The 21,149-nt window shown below is 35.6% G+C and overlaps 1 pseudogene across 1 annotated transcript; it reads left to right on the top strand.

Moving 5' to 3' along the window:
• Window positions 1-6,186: 6,186 nt before the first annotated feature.
• Window positions 6,187-7,860, top strand: LOC308421105 (elongation factor 2-like; annotated as a pseudogene). The gene has a single exon. The product of its transcript is annotated as an elongation factor 2-like (transcript).
• The last annotated feature ends 13,289 nt before the right edge of the window (window positions 7,861-21,149 follow it).

A 21,149-nucleotide genomic window follows, 5' to 3' on the forward strand; every position in this document is an offset into this window, starting at 1 on the left:
TCATTAAGGATATCATATAATGAGCTTTAATCATATTGACCATCTTCTCAACTCCTTACTGATCACTTTGCCCCTTCCCAGTATCGAAATCTGCTGCATTTTCCTTCATTCATCAAAATCCACTTGGATTGCTTATGTAAACATGTGACCTCCTATTGATTTATGGTTGACTATCCAGTGTCAATATAAAAGAAAACTGCCTATCTACCAACAAATATTTGTTACCGAAATGTTTTCATCTAAGCAAGTGACTTCATGTTTGCTTATCATTTCCATTCTGTGGTTGATTTGGCTTGAAATCATACTTGGGTTCTCTATTTTGTTGTAGCTTGTGTGAGCTCAATTAGCAGCTGTACTATGTATAAAAGTTTTAATCCACCAACATGGCTACTCTGGTAAAAGATCACAAACAAACAAATTTATGTCAGTGTGATATCACTGGAAAGTACACACAACATGCACTTTTAATCCCTCTGCCTAGAATCTCTTAGTACACATGTTTAGCACCAAACCATGAAGGCAGAGATAGTTCTTAGAATGAAGCAGCAATGTTTGAAACTGTTATCTCATTGAGCAGAAGACAAAGTAATGAGTCAGAGAAAGATTTGACAGTATGAACCCAAGATCAGATATGCCCATCTCTCAGGAGAAGAGACATAAAAGAGAGACTACTAACTACAAAGTGAGTTAGGGTTCAACAAATGCAGCTTCAGTAGAATTCAGTCAATGCACTAACTAAGTTCAGTTGAGTTAAGTTAAATAGAGTTTAGCTCAGTTGAGTTCCTTGAAGTTCCCCTTAGTTCATTTACTCAATTTAATTCAGTGGAGTTCAATTTGTAGAGGTCAGATTCAGTTTTCCTTGGGTGGTATTACAGAGATAGTTTGCAGGTGGAGACAGAACAAGCTGGAGAATGAGAAGGAGCCACAAGATTAGAATATATAGTAGAGCTCAATCCTTACACACCAAGAAAATGTCGACTAATTCTGGGTTACATCCTGTTTTACATGTACTTTTTGCTCATTGTAACTAGTAAGACCTTAATGCAGAGTATCAAACCTTAAAAAAAAGAAAAAAAAAAAAAAAAAAAGCCAAGCACTGAAAAAAAAAAAAAAAGAAGATATAGTACAGTTATTTGAAGTCAAGCAAAAAATTCATTCTAAAGCCTAAATAATCCAGTTTGAATTAGTCAGCTGAGTTGGACCAGAAGCCAGAGATTAAAAAAAAAAATTAGAAAGAGTGAGCTTATTTAGCAGAAAGTCTCCAAGATGACAATTACATCTGTTGAGTAAAAGTTACTTTTACAACTCTGTGTGTTTAGAAAAAAAATATCATTCCTGTATATTTTCTCCACCGACTCTTCTGTAATGATCTCCTGGTTTTGGAAGGAGAGAGAACAGAATAGATGTACTGTTTAGGACCGACTCTGTAGTTACTTATTGTCCGCAACTTATCCAGTTGTAGGTCTTAGTGGTGATCATCATCTATTTCAAGTAAAAGCTTCTCTGTTGATGTCTGAGAGATGTATGAATATATGTGCATAACAAGAAGTAATAACATTTAAGAGGCAATTTAATAAAATGTCCATTTCACACAATAATAGTAGTAACTTCACCCTTAGGGACTATGATCTTTATAATCAGAAGTTCTTAGCCCCAAAATGGAATAAATATGGCTTTTAATCTGTGAATAGGAGCATATATACTGTAAGAAATTGGTTGTTTAATCCCATGATGATCAAATAACTGTTATATAATAGATGATATTTTTTAAGGCTAGTTGTGATTGTAGCTCACAAGTTTCACAGCTAAAAAAGACTGATATTTTTTTTCTACAGTAATGTTCATAGATCATTTGAACAATACTCATGCTATATAATTGGAGTAAAATTCGAGCTCAGTCCAGCTTATTATCTATAAATTATATCTCTTAGATATGTGGAATCTTCAACAATATAATTTTCTATCATGTTTTTCAAAGAACATTAGCAATAAATAGTTTGTAGTGTTTGGGATCTCACTGGCCAATAACCATGAAAGGGTAGATCAATTGAAAAGTCTTGCACTGCATTTGTAAGCTTGTGGTGTTTAACAGCTGTATTTTTATTTAATCCTAGGGTATAGAGGAGACAGGCATTTTACAGTAAGATTCTAAATGACATTTTGGAAAGGTTTCTAGAGCTACATCTCTTCCAGTATTTCCTATACCCTGCTCTCTATCTCCCACCAAATTTCAACTCATATTTTTCATAAATCTTATATAAACTTCTATATTACTACATATTGTCTTCCCTCTATTAAAAGTACTCTATTCTGGCTTCTCAATTTTCTGCCCATCATTGCCCTTCCAAATGAAAGGTATCTACTCAACAGTTCAAAGCTATCATCAACAAATGAGGAAAAATGGGTAATATTTATTTATCTGGGTACCTCATTCAGAATAATTATTTCTAGCTCTGTCCATTAACCTGCAAGTTTCATAACTTCATTTGCCATAATTACTGAAGGATATTTTATCTTACTATGTAAATATCTCACATTTTCCTTATCTGTTCAACAACTGATGAATATCCAGGATGTTTTCAATGCAGATATGAAAATTTATGAGCAGGTATTTCTGTTGAAGAATATCAACTCTTTGTATTTCGTACCTAAGATATTTATAGCTGAATCACATGGCAGATCCACTTTCTTTTGTTCTTTTAATATCTTGTAAACATATATTATCATGTGTCAGTGAGAGTTAATAAAAATGATAAGACTACAAGTTCTTGATTATTTATTTTTCATATTCATTTCCCTTTTTTGATTTTCCTAAGTTCAATCAGAATTTTCTGTGTATTCGTAGATTTCAAATTATCTGTTGTAGCCTGTGGAGCTCCTCAGTGAGTATAAAACTGAAAGCAATGTTTTCCTTTTTCCCAAATCTGTCATAGGCAGTAGTTCTGAAAAAAGGTCTATGGACTCTTGATTGTTTTGCTGTGATGTTACTATTGATATGCATTTTTTAATTTTGGGTGCTTTGTTCCTTTACAAGTCTCAGTAGTGGACAGGAAACAATCAATAAATAAAGATTAATTTGATTTATGTGAAATATTTTCCAAGCATATAATATAGAAAGAGACTGATAAAGTCTTCAGAACAATTTCTACCTACATGTGATAAATTACAAGAACACACATGTGCGTTTTTAAACAAAGCCTTAACTGATATTAAGAAATATTGCAGATGCTATAAAATAGTAGAAGCATTTCTTTAAAAGTTCTGAAAAATACAACATAGAAAAGATTTTCATTGAAAGTAGAGCTACACAGAAATAGCTTATCTTAATTACTTCTTTACAAACCAAAAACATTGAACTGAAGCTCAGCAAACAACAGTAGACAGAGTATTTACCAGTCAAATATCACAGAAAAATTTATCCTGAATCTATATGTGAATGATTTAACATATTATTACAAATATCTACTTAAAATGGATGGGCTTTACACAGACATTTATTCTTCATATAATAAGTACCCAAGACAATCAGAGAATTACATATTAAAACTATATTAAAATATATAGTTTAGGCATATGTATTTCATAGTATGGATGACTGAATAAAAAAAATTCCAAAGAATAATCAAATCTTGCTAGTCAAAATTTCAACCAATAACATATTCTGCATGCTGTGGGACTGACTCTCTTCAAGTATTTCTAGAAAATAAGACATTGCGGTAAGTTTGTAAAACACATATTTTATACACAAACTAACAACATAAACAAGCAAATATATTCCAGGTATGACTAGAAAGATCTGAAATGTGTGTCTACCAAAAGCACCATGACAGTTCATAACAACAGTTAAAAAAAACACAGAAACAATCCTTATATCCATGGGTGACTAGATTAAATGTGTTATATCTCTGTTATAGTATATTTATTGGCAATACAAGGGGTTGATATATGAATATCTACTCTGAAATACAAGAAACATCCAGTTTGCACATGTTATAATATTAAATATATGCAGTTTTCTTTTTTTTTTTGTTTTCATTGCCTATTCTCTGTATGTACATTCCAAATGTTATCCTCTTTCCCCCTACTCCTATCTTCTTAATACAAAAATGCTTAGAAAAGAAAAAAAAAGTATATTAATGATTGTATGTATTAGATGTAGTGAATTGGTCAGGTTTATTCTCAAAATTGTTTTCATAGTTTCATAATCATTGAATTATAAAACTGCAGGATAATTTTATGGAATACAATTAAATTATGGTGGGATTTCAAGAGCAGATAAGAAGGGAAGAACAAATGAATTATTCACTGGATAGTAAACCTTATGCTTATATTTATAACAATAATAGCTTTAAAATATAAGGATCTTTCATGAACTGTAGCCTAACCTTGGTCCCATATCAAATGTTATTTGAAGTTTCTTCAATTACGTGAGGATAATTTACAATGTGATACCTATATATCTATACATGTTTATGTATGCATACATTTACAAGTGTATCCATGTAGTTATGAACATGTGGACTGTGTATAGGAGGTGTGGTCTATGGGCAGGAGATAACATCATATGTCTTTTTAAATCATCTCTATAATTTTTGAGATAGCCTCTTACCCTAAATCTGGAGCTCATCATTGTTTAATTAAGCTGGAAAATGAGGGTATGAGTTTTTTACATCTTGTTTGCCCTCAACTCCAGGAATTAAATTGGAGGTACACACTATGATAGTTGGCTTTCACATTTATGCAGAGAATCTAAGCTCATGGCCTTGGGCATGTTACTCAAGCACTTTAAAACTAAGCGTTTTGCTGATCATCTCAACCATATATTAATTGATTATAACAACATAAATACCACCAAAAACTGAAAATATAGAATTTACTATAGTATGTACTAAAATAGGTATTTGCATTTACTTATTATTTATATAGTGGTGATTTTGGTTATATTGATCTATAATATATAAGCTGTATTCTTATGCTAGCTAACTTTTCTAATAACTAGACTCTTATGACAGGATTAATAAATGGTATCTTTTGAAGTTCTTTGGATTCTAATACTCTACAGAAGAAGTTTATTTTAAGCATCTTTAGGTAAACGTACATATATAATGAATATGAATATAACTTAACACAATGCAGGCTTAAATATACTCAAAACTGAAAGAGTCCATGAATAGAAAATTAAAAAAAAAACTATTAGCATTAAATAAACGATAAATGAAAAAAGTAACAGAGCAAAATTACCCAGTGAATGATGCTTATAAATTATTGATATTTTCATAATAAGGCAAAATGAATAGCAAAGGTAATGTTTTCATGTAGAACAATAATTTTGTTTCTGCTGGTATTCAGAATGATGAATATTGAAAGGACAAAACAGTCTGGGCTAAGAGAACAGATCACACTATTAAATTAGTCACACATAAGATAGCTCTTCTGCAATGTCAGCATTCCCAGTAATTTCAAAGATACAATCCTTGAAGAGTCATAGACCAAACAAGGAAACTGTTTGACAGACAAAGCTTTGGGAGTCATGACTTTCATATTGACAAACTGTAATGCAACAGTAATGAAGGACTTGAAACAGCTTCATGATGTATCTTATGTAACAGGAGGCACATGGATTAAGAGATAGTTTCATTTGATGCTATAGTATCAGTGATAGTTCTTATAGTCTCAAAAGTCCTTAGCTTCTAAGTTTGTTTAAACAAAATATTCCCACACAAGTGATTTTCTTCTAATAACATTGTAAAACAAGGGATAGTCTTTCTGGCAAACATTATTATTCATGCATCAAGAAGTTCAATATTAACATATATAGCTGGAAATCAAACTAAATTACTTGCCTCTTATTTTTCCCGGGAGTGCGCTCTAGAAAATTGGAGAAAAATGTATTGCAGAACAGTTGCTTTACTTCTTGTTTCTTAATACAAAGTTCTTTACAAACTAACTGCTCATTCAAGCATACAGTGACAACTCTGAAACAAACATTACTAATTTTATCACAACACTGATAACATTGTAAGTTTGTAATATCAATAGAAAGACATTAAGTTTTAAAGAATTGAAAAGATGAAAGATTTTGCCTCTTTGATAAAGAAATACTTTATATAAAATACATAGACAGCTCTTCCTCTGTGTGCCTCACTGTTCACCTCTGTCTCTGAGAATCCGATGCCATCTGCCACCATGGTGAACTTGACAGTAGAGAAGATCCGAACCATCATGGACAAGAAGCCAACACCTGGAACATGTCAGTCATCGCTCACGTGGGCTATAGCAAGTTCACACTAACCAACTCCCTTATTTACAAGGCGGGCATCACAGCCTCTGCTTGAGCTGGTGAGATACGCTTCACTGACACTTGAAGGCTGAGCAGGAGCGCTGCATCACAATCAAGTCCACCACCGTCTCCCTCTTCTATGAGCTCTCTGAGAATGACCTGGACTTCCTCAGGCCGAACAAGGATGGCTCGTGCTTCCTCATCAACCTCATGGACTCTCCAGGCCACGTGGACTTCTCTTCAGAGGTCACTGCTGCTTTGTGTCTCACTGATGAAGCTCTGGTGGTGGTGGACAGTGTGTCTGGCGTGTGTGTACAGACAGAAACAGTGCTGTGACAAGCCATCACTGCGTGGGTAAAGCCTGTACTGATGATGAATAAGATGGACCGGGTCCTGATTTACCTGCAGCTGGAGCCTGAGGAGCTCTACCAAACCTTCCAGCTCATCGTGGAGAATATCAATGTCATCCTCTCTACCTCGGGCGAGGGTGAGAGTAGGCTCATAGGCAATATCCTGTCCTGGGCATTGTAGGCTTTGGCTCTGACCTGCATGTCTGAGCCTTCACTTTGAAGCAATTTGCAGAGAAGTATGTGGCCAAGTTTGCAGCCAAAGATGAGGGCCAGCTGAGTGCAGCTCAGCATGCCAAAATAATAGAAGATGAGATGGAGATGCTGTGGAGAGACCAGTACTTTGACACTGCCAATGGCAAGTTCAGCAAGTCAGCAAATAGCCCAGATGGGAAGAAACTTCCCCGTACCTTCTCTCAGCTCATCCTGGACCTCATCTTTAAGGTGTCCAACACCATCATGAACTTCAGCAAGGAGGAGACAGCCAAGCTGACTAAGAAGCTGGATATGAAACTGGACAGCGAGGACAAGGACAAGGAAGGCCAACCACTGCTTAAGGGTATCATGCACAGCTCAATGACTGCCAGGGACGCCCTGCTAGAGGTGATCACCACACAGTTGCTATCTCCTGTCACTGCACAGAAGTACAGCTGTGAGCTGCTATATGAGGGGCCACCTGATGATGAGGCCACCATAGGAATTAAGAACTATGATTCCAAAGACCCCCTTATGACATACATTTCCAAGATGGTGCCAACCTCTGACAAAGGCAGCTTCTATGCCTTGGTAGAGTGTTCTCTGGGGTGGTGTCCACAGGCCTGAAGGTCCAGATCATAGGCCCCAACTATACACCTGGGAAAAAAGAGGACTGGTACTTGAAGCCTACCCAGAGAACTACTCTGGTGATGGGCTGCTATGTGGAGCCTATTGAGGATGTCCCTTGTGGAAACATTGGGGATTGGTCGAAGTGGACTAGTTTTTTGTGAAGAATAGGACCATCACCACCTTTGCGCATGATCACAATATGCACGTAAAGTTCAGTGTCAGCCCTGTTGTCCCGCTAATAACTGGGCTGACCTCCCTAAGCTGGTGGAGGGGCTGAAGGGGCTAGCTAAGTCTGACCCTATGGTGCAATGCATCATTAAGGAATCTGGAGAGCACATCACTGCTGGAGCTGGTGAGCAGCACCTGGAAATATGCCTACATCACCAAGGATGTGTAGTACCTGAATGAGATAAAAGACAGTGTGGTGGCTGGCTTCCAGTGGGACAATGAGGAAGGGCACTCTTTGTGAGAAGGACATACATGGTGTTCATGATGTGACCCTGCATGCTGATGTCATCGAAGGGGGATTTTGCCAAAACATATCCACAGCATTCCATTGCCAATGTGTTGACTGCATAGCCCTGCCTCATAGACCCAATATTTCTGGTGGAGATCCAGAATCCTGAGCAAGTGGTGAGTAGCATCCACTGTGTCCTGAACAATAAGCATGACAGTGTATTTGGGGAGTCCCAGGTAGCTGGTACCCCCATGTTGGTGCTCAAGGCCTGCCCGCTGGTCAAGGAATCCTTCAACTCAGTGCTGACCTTTGATCCAGCAGAACTGGTGGCCAGGCCTTCCCCCAGTGCATGCTTGACCACTGACAGATTCTGCCTAGGGACCCCTTTGACGACAGCAAGCTTCCCTGACAAATGGTAGCTGATACCTGCAATTGTAAATTCCTGAAGAAGGGCATCCCAGTGCTAGACAACTTCGTTGACAAACTGTAGATAGTCTGATACTGCTACACGTTGCATAGTGTCTGCCTGCCCATGAGAAAACATCTTGAGACTGTCCCCACTTTGTCTCTCTGGAGGCTGCTGACATGACTTAGCACTCACACTTGCTACCAATTCTATTTATTTCAGGATTACAGAGCAATGGCAATCACCCTCTGCAGGCCATGAGGTGGGCAGGACATGGCTGTTAACATTTTCAGAGGGAAACAGACAGGTATCCAAAAGTCTAAATAAATGCATTCAGAGGCTTATAGGGTCCATGGCCAAGTGGAGTTCCCCGAGAGTGGAAAGTTGGATAAGTGCCTCCAGGAAGGAGGGCAACCTGCCTTAAACTTGCAACTTTGAATCACTAACTTCAAACCATGGGATTAGACTTTGAATCATTGGAGTAATAAGATATGTTGTGGTTGATCTGAAAAAAAGAATACATAGACAAATCACAAACATTCTTAGCACTTTGCTAATTTTTTATTTTCTTAATTTATTCATTTACATCCCAAATGCTGCCCTCCTCCTAGTCCACCTTACAACGTTCCTCTCTCCATTCCCCCCTCCCCTTATATTCTAAGAGGGTGCTCCACCCCATATCCTATAACTCTGGCACATCAAGTCTCTGAAGGATTAGGTATATTCCCTCCCACTGAGACCAGAGAAGGCAGCCCAATTGGGGAACAGATTCCACAGTCTGGCAACAACTCTAGAGACAGTTACAGGCTCAGTTGTTCGGGGACCCAAATAGATACTTAACTGCCCATCTGCTACATGTGTTCCTAGGGTTCTTGTATGCTTTAGGCAGAGAAGCATCTAAGGAAGTGTTAGAAACCTTAGCTATCAGGGAAATGCAAATCAAAACAACCCTGAGATTTTACCTCAGACCAACCAGAATAGCTAAGATAAAAAATTCAGATGACAGCAGATGCTGGCGAGGACACTGAGAAAGAGGAACACTTCTCCACTGTTGGTGGGGTTCTAAACTGGTACAATCACTCTGGAAATCAGTCTGACAGTTCCTCAGAAAATTGGACACAGTACTATCTGAAGACCCAGCTATTCCATTTCTGAGCATATGCCCCAGAGACACTCCAATATACAACAAAGACACATGCATCACAATGTTCATAGCAGCCTTATTTATAATAGCCAGAAGCTGGAAAGAACCCAGATATCTTTCAGTAGATGAATGGATACAAAAATTGTGGCATATTTATACAATGGAGTACTACTCAGCTATCAGAAACAATGACCTTATGAAATTCTTAAGAAAATGGATGCATCTAGAGAATATCATCCTGAGTGAGGTTACCCAGTCACAAAAGAACAGACTTAATATGCAGTAACTGGTAATTGGATACTAACCTCAGAAAGCTCTGAACACCACAGAAACAACTTACAGAGTATATAAAGTACAAGAAAAACAAAAGCCAAAAATAAAAAAAAGAAAAATCATTATGCTTAATCTTTACACACCAAGAAATCTTTGACTATTTCCAGGTTACATCTTGTTTTACATGGACTTTATGCTCATTGTAACTAGTAAGATTTTAAGGCATACTAATCAAACCTTTAAAAAAATCAAGTACTGACAAAAATGTATTCATATACTTTTATGCAAAAGTGCTTTTAAAATCTTTACATTTCTCTTTGTTTTTTAAAAATAAAGTTGTTCAATTATAAAAGAAAGAAAAAAGAAAACATACCAGCAAATATGAAATAATTTATTAGTATCAGTAAAATACAACCTTTAAGTTCACAAATTGATATTCCCACATTGCCTAATATAATTCAATTCTGGAGAGTTATATGACCTATAAGACAAGGAATGTTAATGTTAAGATTCCATCACCCACTTAATCATCATTGCTTAAAAAATATATGCTATTCCATAGAAATATTAATAAAATTATCCTTCTCCACTTAAATCACATTAGACTATAAATTATATATTTTCTCTTTTCCTGTTATCTCATAAACATTAATGTATGTTAAGACATTTATAAAAAACAAGTTTCTGTCAAGTTTAAAGAATATTTCCATTGATGGATAGCAAGAAAGGAACATTTTAGAGGCAAAATGAGGGAGGGGTAAATAATGTATTATAATATATATACATGTATATTAATATATTAAATATAATGTATGTTAAAAATATGTATTTAATTATATGTGTTGGTGGGGGGTGCAAGAACAACTAATGGAAAATAAGACCTTCAATATAAAAGCAAAACCCTTGGGATGATTTGAAGGGAGGAAAGGGAGAAGGAAAATATTTTCTATAGAGTTATCATCTTCTTTCATCCAAGGAGGTATAATTTACTACGCTAATGATTTGATTTGAGTGAGAAATGTCCCCCATAGACTCAAATGTTTGAACACATGGTGTCTATTTGGTGGTGATGTTTTATAGAATGTTATAGAGCCTTTAGTATATGACCTTACAGGCAGAAGCACAAAACTAAAGGCACATTTTGACAATGTATTACATTGTCCTCCTTCCATTTTTCTCTCTCTGGTTTATATTAGTCAGGAATGTAATTCAGGGTTGCCTTTATCTGTTACATTGTCTGTCACTTGCTGCCAGTCCTGACAGCCATAAGTGACACTTAGATTTCTGAAATAAAGCAAAAGAAAGAAGAAAAGAATCTAGCTTCTTTATGTTCTTTAAGTTGTCTTTGGTCGTGGTGTTATATCACAGCAACAGAGGGGTGCTTATTGAATTCTATAGCCTCACTTCCATTCATGATTGGAACAGGACATGTATAGTACAGAGACTTGTATTATGAAGCATTGCTACCCTATGAAACACAGTTCATCATTGTGTAATGCTATGTGAAAACATGATTTAAAATGTGGTAGAGTATATATCACAGAGGTAAATTAGTGACTTTCATAGGTTATTTATGACAATTAAGTTATTTGTTTGAACAGAAATGCTAATTTAAAGGTAAATATCTATATTTAGAAAATGTATGCTATTCATTGGCATTAAAGTAAATCACATCATGAAAAGGACATTATTTTTGCCAAGAAAGGATTTTATTTGAACTAATATATAACATGTAGAAGAGAAAGATAAATCTGTATCACAATAGATATGTCATATAAATTGAAAGGTAAATGCTGACAAAGGAGTTAAAATTATTCAATGGAAAAAGGACAGCATCTTCAACAAATGGTGCTGGTTCAACTGGCAATCAACATGCAGAAGAATGCAAATCCATGCTTATTTCCTTGTATAAAACTCAAGTCCATGTGAATCAAAGACCTTCACACTCACACTATTAGAAGAGAAAGTGGGAAAGACTTTACTAGACATAGGAACAAGGAAAATTTTTCTAAATGAACAACAGTGGCTTATGCTCTAAGATCAAGAATCAATAAATTGGACTTCATAAAATTGCAAACCTTGTGTTGGGAAAAAGAAACTGTCAATAGGACAAAACAGCAAGAAACATATTGGGAAAGAATCTTTATCAATCCTGCATCTGATAGAACACTAATATTCAATAAATACAAAAATCTCAAGAAGTTGGATTCCAGAGAAGCAAAACAGACATTTCAAATGTATGCATGTCAGAGTATAAATATAATTTTTACCAGTATCATATGCATTTTCCACATCTTTTTACTTAACTTAATACATATGCATAGTGCTGAAGGTGAAAACCTTTCTGAGTTCACTGGGAACATAACTAGTAGTGATTGTAGTAGTAATGAAACCAGGTTATATATATTCATGTATTGTACTCTGGCTCAGTTACTATGAGGTCAAGAATCATATGAAATTTCCTATCCATTTGTATTCATTTGCTGAATCCTGGTATTGCTTGTATATGGTTGGTATATGTGGTGCTGGAGATCAAATTCAGGATGTGATGTTTATTAGGCAACAACTATGCAAATAGAGCTATAAACCCAGAATGTAAGAATGTGTATTTGTGTGTGTGTGTGTGTGTGTGTGTGTGTGTGTGTGCAGGATATCAGAATGTGTGTGTGTGTGTGTGTGTGTGTTGGAGAGAGAGAGAGAGAGAGAGAGAGAGAGAGAGAGAGAGAGAGAGAGAGAGAGAGAGAGAGAGAGAGAGATGACTAAAGAAGTACATTTGTACATGCCATGGCCCCCGAGTCTTTTATTATGTCATTGCTATGTCTTTTATTATGAGAATTAATTCTTGTCTTTTTCCAATTCAGCATCATTTGAGGCTTTTTTCTTCTTCTTCCATTTGTTTATATAATAAATCAATGCCTTGAGAGCCTCTCCTTTCATCATAGCTGATGTGTAATTTATTTGGGTTTTGTTGCTCAGGCTAGCACTTGCTGCTAGCACTCATTTTATACTCATTTACCTTTTAGTTTTGTTCTATTTTCTTTGTTACATTTCTCCTTCAATACAATAGTTTTCCACATGAAATGAAATTTGAAAGATAACATTCTGATGAAGTCATTTGACACTATTATTTTTCAGGATGACATGTGAATGTACCTTTTCATTTGGTGACATTAATTGTACACTATGAGAATAGGAGTGAATAGAGGCTTAAGGATGGCATGAGGTTCAGAGTAAGAATAAAAAGTGTGGTAACTCATAGCACCTGAAGGGAAAACTGACTGTAGGTCGATAGTTTGCTTTTTTTTTTTTTTTATTAACGACTTTATTTTGCAAAACAAAGATAAATGTAAAGATTTTAAACATTTTTTGCTTAAAATTATACATTTTTGTCAGTACTGTTTTTTCAGACATTTAAATAAATTTTACATAAAACCATGTGAATATGTTTTTTAGTCAGTACTTGATTTTTTTCAAGGGCTTGACAGTATGCATTGAAAACGTACTAGTTGCAATAAGCGTAAAGTACATGCAAAACAAAACGCAACATGGAAATAGTCAAAGTCTTCTTGTTTTGTGAACATATGTATATTTTTTGTTTTCTTTATTTCTTGGACTTCATACAGTCTGTGAGTTGTTTCTGGGGGAGTGCAAGCCTCTGGGGTTAGCATCCCACTATCAGTGACTGCATATTATGTCTGTTCTTTTGTGACTGGGTTATCTCACTCAGGATGATCTTCTCTAGATGCAGCCATTTTCTTAAGAATTTGGTTAAGTCATTGTTTCTGGTGACTGAGTAGTATTCCATTGTGTATATGTACCACAATTTTTGTATCCATTCGTTTTCTGAAGGACATCTGGGTTTCTTCCAGCGTCTGGCTATTATAAATAGAGCCGCTATGAACATTGTGGTGCATATATCTTTGTTGTGTATTAAAGTGTCTCTGGGGTATATGCCCAGAAGTGGAATAGCTGGGTCTTCAGGTAGTACTATATCCAATTTTCTGAGGTATCGCCAGACAGATTTCCAGAGTGGTTGTATTAGCTTGCAACCCCACCAACAGTGGAGAAGTGTTCCTCTTTCTCCGCAGCCTCACCAGCATCTGCTGTCATCTTAGTTTTGGATCTTGGCCAATCTGACTGGTGTGAGGTGGAATCTTAGGGTTGTTTTGATTTGCATTTCCCTGATGGCTAAGGATGTTGAGCACTTCCTCAGATGTTTTTCGGCCATTCAGTGTTCCTCAACTGAAAATGATTTGTTTAGCTCTGTACCCCATTTTTTAATAGTTTGCTTTTAAGTCAAGAGGTACATATGAAACTGTTCAAAATATTGTAAGAGAAGCCATGTAAAATTAATTGTTTAGAAGCAACCACCTGTCACCTTCTCGATAATACTCCTCACGATGTAATACATTCTTCTCTGATATGTAACAGAATTCTTGTTACCCATACCATATCCACAAATGTTAAGAATGCATATTTATGATGATAGTCTGGTTCCTGTGAAGATCACCTTTCCCCTACTCTGAGGGGCAAGAAAGATAGTATCAAGCACTTACTCCTTTCCCTCTTTTGATGTTTGCATCCACTGCAGAGAGATCTGCCATAGATAAGAATAACGATTTGTCAGGACAGAGTGCTTCCTGAAGCTGTCTATACTTGTGGGACACATCTTCTAGGTGTGATTCAGTATGTTTCTAGAGAAGAAATGATCAAAGCAGACACTTTTTTTTTCTATTTCTATTGATTCTTGAATAATGGTACTACAATCATTCAGCATGGCAAATTCTTTAATTTTTAATCCTTTATATATCTGTTAATATAAAAGATGTTCAATGACTCTAATTATTATTTTTATTTTTACTTATCTTTATTGTTGTTTTTATCTTTATATATCTTTATTCCACCGAATAAAAATATCATAGTTCCTTCATTTTGATAATATGTGATGTTTTCTTAAAAGAAACATGTTTTTTAATTTCTCTTTTTTTGAAAAAAGGTAATTTTCTCATATTCTAATTAAAATTTTCCCTGTTCCTTTCTACTTCCTCCTTCCTCCAGTCCACTTTCTTTTTGTCTCACTTTAAAATCAATGAGAATCTAAGAGATAAGAAACTAACTTGAGGAAATAAAACAGACCTGGCAACAAAACAGAAGCCAAAGAGTTCTCAAGAGCAGGAACAGGCAGACTGGAACTAGAAACAGCCTCTGAGCAGCCATTCTATGCACAAACTTATCCATGAAAGAGTTATGCAAGTAGGATGGGGCTGTTGGAAAATGTTTAGAAAGTGATAGGGAAAAATAAATAAATTAGAGTGAATGTTGATCCTCTTGATATTGCAATCCATTGGTCCCAACTTTATATATACACAAGGTGTTTTCTTTTTAATTAAATGCCACACACTTTTGGAAGAAAACATAACTAAAATCATTCACTGAAAATCAAGGAATGCTAAATAACAAAGTGTCATCTTAATGTAAAAAAAAGAGTCAGAGACCCACTTATTCACACAATTAGGAGCAAAATAAAATATTAAACAAATGATATATACAGAGAAAAGCTGATGCAGACCAACATAAGCCCAGTGCTTGCTTAGTTAGTCTCTGCAAGCTCATATGTGCCTTGCTTAGTAGATTAAGAGGGTCTTGTTATCCTGAAATCCTTTCTTGCCTGTGGTTCTTACATTCATCCTACCTCTTCCTTTATGGGTTTCCCTAAACTCTGATGGGAGAGCAAAAAATGAAACACTCAAGAGAGTGAAAACAATTCTTAACAATCAAAGAACTTCTGTGGGAATCACCAATACGGACCTCAAGATGTACTACAGAACAATAGTGATAAAAACTTTATGGTAGGTACCTGAACCTGCAGTGTTGGCTCCATACCCACTACTGAAAGACCGAGAGGCTTTCAAATCCCAAGTGCTCTGAAAAACGCAGGATCACAGTTGAGGCCACAGCATCTTGCCCATGATCCTGTGTAACTGGGACCACCAGAATCTAGGGACACAGGAAGTCCCTGCTAGTCAGTAGCATAGGTATTTTTCCCAATCTGAACATGAACCCAGAGCAGACCTGAGTCACTGGTTTTGCACTCACTCCTACAACACCTACAGGTTGCCCAACATAAAGGTGCTCTGAAACGCACAGGAGCACAGGAACACAGGATTACGGGATCACAGGATCACAGAGGAAGCTCAACTCCTAAGAGGTCGGACACACCCAGGATCACTAGAGCTCTGACAATCTCAAGATCACAGTTGAAGTCACTTTCTTTCTTAATACTTGGCTTAAGGGAACCTACAAGAATTAGGGAAACAAACCCCTGCCAAGTCAGAGGCATGGGTTTTTTCCATCTTGCATCTGTATCCAGTGAAGAACCAGGGCTCTGACTCCTCACTCACTCCTGTAATACCCAGAGAAAGCTTGATTCCCAGAAGCTCTGACACAGCCAGAATATCAGGATCACAAGATCAAAAAATCACAGGATCACAATGACAGCTGGACTCTGAAGAGTCCTAACACAACCAGGATCACAAGAGAGATAGGTTCCAGTCATCTACAACAAGGGTGGTTAGCACTAGAGATACCAGATGGCAAGTAGCAAGGGCAAGAACCTAAACAATAAAACCATTGCTACTTGGTTTCAGAACCCGTTTATCTCAACACACCAAACACTGGATACTTTAAGACACCTAAGAAGTTAGATTCACATTTAAAATCCCATCTTGTGAATATAATAGGAGAATTTAAGAAAGGTATAAAAATATCTCACTTAAAGAAATACAGGAGAACACAATTAAACAAGTTGGAACCCTTAAAAGGAAAAAAATAAATTTATTAAAGAAAAAAGAAAAAGAAAAAGAAAAAAGGAACCACAGTAGCAAAATTTAGAAAGCATTGCTGGGAGAACTTAAATAGGAATTAAATAAATGCAATGATGTACTGGGTTAATGGACCAGAAATGAAAGACTCAATATTGTTACAGAAGCCAGTTATTCTCAATAATGTGTTGATTCATGAAATCCCAATAAACAGACTGCAGTGTTTGTGAAAAAAAAGAAATATGAGAAAATACAAATAGATAAAGAAATTGAACAAAGCCATCCAGGATCTAAACATTGAAATAGAAACATTAAAGAAAACATAAAGGAACACAGCCCAAAAGATTGAAATACTAGGAAAGAGATAAGTAGTCAAGATGCAAGCATCACCAACAGAATACAAGAGATGGAAAAAAGAATCTCAGGTCTAGAAAATACCCAAGACTACATTAACACAGTGGTTAAAGAAAACACAAACAGCAAAAAAGGGTCATAACTAAAAACATTCAAGAAATCCAATTGTTGGACCTTCTTTTGGGTTTATGCACAAAACAGATGACCCAGATGACCTTCAACAGAAGAATGGATACAGAAATTGTGGTATATATAAAAAATGGAGTACTACTCAGCTATTAAAAACAATGACTTCATGAAATTCCTAGGCTTGACACTATCATCCTGAGTGAGATAAACCAGTCATAAAGGAACACTCATGGTATGCACTCATAAACTCAGAATACCCAAGAAAAAATTCACAGAGCTTATGAAGCTCAAAGAGAAGAAAGGTCAGAAGGTGGATGCCTCATTTCTTCTTAGAAGAGAGAACAAAACACTCATGGGAGGAAATACAGAGACAAATAGTGGAGCAGGGATTGGACAAAAGATCACCCAGAGACTGCCTCACATGGGGCTCCATCCCATATGCAGACACTAATGCTATGCACTATTGTTGATGCCAAGTAGTGCTTTCTGGAAGGAACCTGATATGGATGCTTCCCAAGAGGCTCTGCCAGAGCCATACTGATACAGATAAGGATGCTTGGAGCTAAACGGCAGATTGAATATGGGGACACCAATGAAGGAGTTAGAGAAAGTCTGCAAGGGTCTAAAAGGACCTGCAACCCTGTGGGAAGAACAAAATTATCAATTAACCAAACCTATCACAGCTTTTAGAGACTAAATTACCAACCAATGAATTAGCATGCAGAGACCCATGTCTCCAGATGCATATGCAGTAGAGGATAGCATTGTCTGGCATCTAAGGGAGGAGAGGTCTTTGGTCCAGTGAAGGCTCATTTTCCCAGTGTAGGGGAACACCAAGGCACTGAGATATGAGCGGTAATTTGGAGGAGAGACATCTCTTCATGAACTGAAGAAATCAGGAGGGAGATGGAAGTAGGAGGAAAGGGGATAACATGCAATTATGTAAATGTATGATAAAATGTAAATACAGAGAACATCCAGTAAAAATGATAAAATAAAATAAAATACCAATTAATAAAATAAACGAGTTCTCCCATCATACCTAAAATTAGTCACGCCATTCCCTTTACTTTTTTTCCCCTATCATTTATTTCTTAAAGTGGACCCTTATTTTTCCCTTTGCATCACATGTATTCTACTGGTCCCCTCTCTGGGAGAAAAACCTTCCTGCTGTCTCTTTTATTTTATTCTGAGCTGCAAATCTTCAGATCTGAGTTCATCACATAAAATAATACAAAAATTAACAAAGTCATAAGGGACTGTACATGCTGGGGACAACGAACTCTCTGGGAGCCCATTTTATAACCTCCAGGAAAAGATGAGTTTGGATTGTCCTCTATCTACTTGGTCTCTTCTGTCTACAGAAGATGCATTTAACAGAGGGCTTTCATGAAATGGTACCTTTGAAGTTTTAAGGAGAAGAGCCCTGGTCAGTGCTATATAACAAGCAAGGTTTATTTTAGAGCCATTGAAAAAATGTTTTTGTTTTCTTCCTAAATGAAGCAATGAAGCCATGTTAGGTTTAAAAATGAGAAGATTTTTTTTTTTTAACCTCAAATAAGAGCACTTCCATTGTTTACTTTTCTCAAGGAATTCAGCCTGTTCTAACTCTATTCTTGCCTTTTGTTGTTGTTATAGTCAAGGATAATGATTAATGGGATTGTGCACTTGAAGCATAGAACCTGTTACAGTCTATTTTAGCTCTGGTTGGGATGAACGGAGTGAAACACCACACTTGAAGAGTACAAAATGACAAAAACATGGCCAGTTTTCTCCCTCTCTGTTCATTTTTTTATAATTACAATTAATCTCTTTGAGACTTCTCTGTTAATTCATAAGGTTCTTTCGAAACAACTATGTGGAAATAGGCTCAATAGCATAGTTTTGTCTCTGTATACTTTAAACAAGTTATGTGTTAAGGCATAGGGTTTTCTCTGCATAAAACATGTCAATAATTGTGCTAATGTTCTAACTTATAGAACATTATTTATCATTAATATTAAGAGTAGGAAAATTTAATATGTACCATATAGTGACCTTCTCAGAATATTTTGAAATGCAAGATTTTAAATTCTATTCTTAATCAGAATGCATAAGACAGGGCACACTTTGGAGAAATGAGTACCCACGTTCAATAATTTTTACCCAGAATTTTTCCTTTCTAAAAGAAATGCAGGGTCAAAGATGGAGCAGAAACTGAATGAATGGCCATCCAGTGACTGGACCCATTTGGGCTCCATCTCATGGGCTGGAACCCAGCCCTGACACTAATATTGTTACAATGTTGTGCTTGCAAAAAGGAACATAATTAATTAACATTACAAAACATCCTGATATCCATACTAACTGTGAAATAACTTCATATTCTGTCTGAAATCAGAATGATTCCTAAGCTGAATTATCCCTAATATAAGTAAGGTTTGAAGACTATTTAAAGCTATTTTCATTTTAATCTTATCTTCTGTGATGGGTTTCTGTGGATAATTTATTTTGAGGCCACTTGCTTAGATTGTGAGCAAATGGGGCTCTCTAGATAAATTCTGACTACAGTCACAATAAAACTAAAGTAGCTGTCAATGCTTTGTCTAGATTTTACCTTTCACACTTTCCTTCTTGCCTCTACATTTCATTCATTCATTTTTTATCTTACAACTAGAGAAGGTAAACAGTAAATTAACAATACCAGCCAGGAAGTTAGTCCTATGCATATATTTAGCAAAATATGAACATAATTAAATCACAATCAAATGATGTATAACCTTAATGCATATATCTGAATTTACTGATGTTTCCTAAACAAGTATATCAAATTTTATTTTAGTCTATTCAATATTTTCAACATGTTTACACTTTACAAGAAACTAATACAAGTATTGCAGAATGCTTGTGTCGAAAAGCATTTCCTTTCTTTTCTGTCCTATTTTGTTGTTGTTTTTCTCATGTTATTGCATTTATTAGTCAGTCATTTTGCCAAATATAAGTACTTCTTGTTCTCACAAACAACAACAACAATAACAACAAGAGTCTACTGTTGAAGTGTGTCTCTTTTATTTCATACTTGACTGCTGGAAAAACTTTCCAGTTTGATGAATTAGAGGAGAATTTTCACCTTCGTTTGATTGCAGGAGGCCCATTCCAGTTCATTATACTTGGAGGAGGATGGGTTACCAGAACTATCGTATTGGTAGATCAATCAGTAGCAAGAGAAAACAAGAGAAAGGATAATCTATTTTTTCAGCTTTCACAAATTTACTGTAATAATGTATAAATCTATAGAAGAACAAAGCATAAAGTTTCAAATAGAACTTAAAAGAGAACCCAAGACTGATCTTCCTGTCATTTCTGTCTTACACTGTTCTTTTATCTGTGAGGTGCATATATATATATATATATATATATATATATATATATATATATATATATATATATATATATAGAGAGAGAGAGAGAGAGAGAGAGAGAGAGAGAGAGATATGTAGAAGATCTAGTAACTAGTAATTGTTGAGAAAATTACACAAATTATATCAATCCAATTTTATTATTTTCCATTTTATCATTATGTGACTGACTTTTAAACATACATGCATACAAACACATCAGTGAACCAGAATAGCTTAAGAGAAATTTCTGAGAAAAAGTTGGATTGAAATTATATAGAATTTTAGCCTAAATCCTGTGTATTTATTCAGCTTATACATATTTAGAAACAAAAATATTTCTCTCAAGATAATAACAAGTCACAATTTTATAATCTGATATGATTTCAACTAAATATATATATCTATTTTCATGTACAATGTCTTTGTGTTTCTATTTTTATTAAGATATTTTCATAAAATACATTTTGATTATGTTCCTCATCCCCAACTCCTCCCAAATTCCCTCCATCTCTTAATCTGATCAACCTTCATTTTTATGTCTTTTTCATTCCAAAAGTAAAAGTAACAATAAACAAAAACTAAAAGCACAGAAGAAAGCTCTCACCCATGTCCTAAAAATAGCAAACAAAAGGCTAATAAAAGGTAAACTGTCAGAATGAAACAAAATGTGCATTCAAAATATCATTGAATTTGTTTTGCTTTGGTCAACTACTTCTGGTGTGGCATTAGGTAA

Source organism: Micromys minutus (assembly GCF_963924665.1).
Source record: "Micromys minutus genome assembly, chromosome: 5".
Taxonomy (NCBI): Eukaryota; Metazoa; Chordata; class Mammalia; order Rodentia; family Muridae; genus Micromys; species Micromys minutus.